This window comes from Aplysia californica, unplaced genomic scaffold (genome assembly GCF_000002075.1).
Source record: "Aplysia californica isolate F4 #8 unplaced genomic scaffold, AplCal3.0 scaffold00421, whole genome shotgun sequence".
In the NCBI taxonomy this organism is placed as follows: Eukaryota; Metazoa; Mollusca; class Gastropoda; order Aplysiida; family Aplysiidae; genus Aplysia; species Aplysia californica.
In genome coordinates, this window is record NW_004797691.1 from 128758 (window position 1) to 131124 (window position 2367).

Sequence of the window (2367 nt, forward strand, 5' to 3'; positions counted from 1 at the left end):
TGTCCCCCCTCCTCCTCCTCTCTCTCTCTCTCTCTCTCTCTCTCTCTCTCTCTCTCTCTCTCTCTCTCTCTCTCTCTCTCTCTCTCTTTCTCTCTCGTTCGTTTATCACACTCTAGCCGTCGGCTATTATTTCCTCCTTACATTTAGTGTCAAAATACATCACGTACGTTGAGCAAATGTCCACTTCCGAGAGAAATCACGGTTGAGCCTCCACTTCCCCCCTCGTCCCTTTGAGCTGCAGGAAGCGACTGTTTGTTGACCAGCTAGAACCAGCTCGCCCCTGGTCAACACCAGAGCATGTCGGAGCGCCATGTTTGTCAAGGGGAGATCATTCAGAGCGGGCGGGCGAGTGAACTCCGTGTGTAGTCCAGCGCAGTGCTGTCCCCTCTTCTGTCTCTTATTTTTCGGTCTCGCCTCCTGCTCTCTCTCTCTCTCTCTCTCTCTCTCTCTCTCTCTCTCTCTCTCTCTCTCTCTCTCTCCCTACTTTCGTTTCTCACTCTTTGTCTCTCTCACACTCTGTCCTATTTTCTTTTCTTTCTCTCCGTCTTTTTTCTATGTCTCTTACTCTCTCGTTCACGTGTCTTACTTGGCGTGCGCATTGCACTCGGTAACTTCTTGAAGACGAAAGTTATCGAGCCTTTCCAACTTGTTTGTTTGTTTTTGTTGGAAGTTTTAAATCCTGCTAAGAACGAAGTAGGTTTTAGCGAGTTGTTGGAAGGTGCCACTGGTATGCCTTTCTCCTTTCTTTCCCTCTGTTCGTTCTGTCAATCTGTCTCAATTCTTCCCTGCATTAAAAGCCTGTTATTGCGTCAATGTGCTTCTCTTTACTTAGACAAGCAGAGAAATGTGTAGATGTTTAGTTTTTCGAAGTTGGAACACCTCACAAGATCCCATGAGGAGACCATAAGAGCTGAGGGCAGATATATCACTTACTCAATCGTCCAGGACGCCAAACTCAAATAACACTTAAGGATGCAGGACGAACTGGACAAACACTCACTGAGAAGCGGAAAAATCAACGCTTTTCAAAATCGTATTATGAATTTAAAACGGACAAATTTTAAATTGTCAGAGCTGGATGTTTGGCAGTTCAGTTTGTAGTTAGTGTGCGTTTGGAAAAAGGTTCTGTATTATGGAGATTCTCAGGATGGACAACCTAAAATTCTGCTGCATGCCGGGAATAATTGATCGCCAGAACGGTTGCGGCCCCGTGGACGTTGAAGTTGACACCTGTGGTCCAGAAGAAATCAGTTGAGAAGAGAAAAGAAATCTAATGATTGTGGTATTTCTATGTCGAACTTGTTCGTGTTGCTCAAGTCCCCTAACCATCTGTACCGGGAATTCAAGGTCTAATGTCTTTCAACTACACCCCTTGCCCTTTTTTTTTCTCACCAGCAGGTGGTCACAGGGCGCCACTGGTATTTCCTACTTCTTTTCTTTCCTCTTGTTGTTTCTGTCTGCGTGTCTGTCTCTTTCCCTGCATTAAATGGCCGTATTCGTATTGATGTGCTTTCTAAACGTACCCCCCCCCCCACCCCCAACAAGATAAAAGAAAAGAAAAGGGAATCTTTACACAAAAAAATTGAAAAGCTGTTTTGACGTCGACTGCAACCAGGACTCACAAGTTGAAAGTTTTGACGTTGAGAAGGTCACTCCGTCTGCACACCTCATTATGCAAAGATGACATTGAGATGGAGTGCGATCGTTTATTTAGGGTCTCTTTTCAACGAACTCCGAAGTCTTCAATATTTGAAATATCACGAGAGGTAGGCGTGAGAGAGTTCTGCTTTTCATATTATGCTGATTTCCCTGTATCTCGCAGCCTTCTTTTAGTGACGGCAAATATTCAAGGAACATGAGAGCAAATATCTACTTCATCTCCTCGCCCTACTTGTTTGTTCCCGCAGATAAAGCATCGGGTGTTTGGGTGGCAGGATGTTTGGGAGGTAGCTGGCTATGAGCTCTAGTCGCGCCCTATTACGTGTCTTTGAGATCTCATAATGACGAACATCTCGACGTCTGAGAAATAGGTCCTTAAGGAGTCTCTCAGCTGCGGTAGTAGATTTAATTCGCTTTCTGAAGTAGCTGAGTAAGGGCTTTTGACCTGTTTTTGTGCGCCAAATTAGTGTTTTTTAAGATGCTGTAAAATTGATCAGATAAGAAGGTGTTGACTTACGGAACAAATCTTCAAAAATCTTGTAGAATAACTGAAGATATGTCGTGTTTGATCCCCTCCCCCTGGTACATGAGTCCAGCGTTTCTTTCTGGCCAGTTGTGTTCTTGATGTCGACACTGTCGATCCTTACTATTGTCAGCGAAGTAGTGTATTAAGGGATTCTGAGGACAAGTGATGGAGAGAGAGAGAGA

General features: G+C 44.6%; 1 protein-coding gene across 1 annotated transcript in view; it reads left to right on the forward strand.

Moving 5' to 3' along the window:
- The window catches only part of LOC101852201 (platelet binding protein GspB), a gene marked incomplete in the record, with an annotated part of 172951 nt that overhangs the window by 74491 nt on the left and 96093 nt on the right, over positions 1-2367 (forward strand).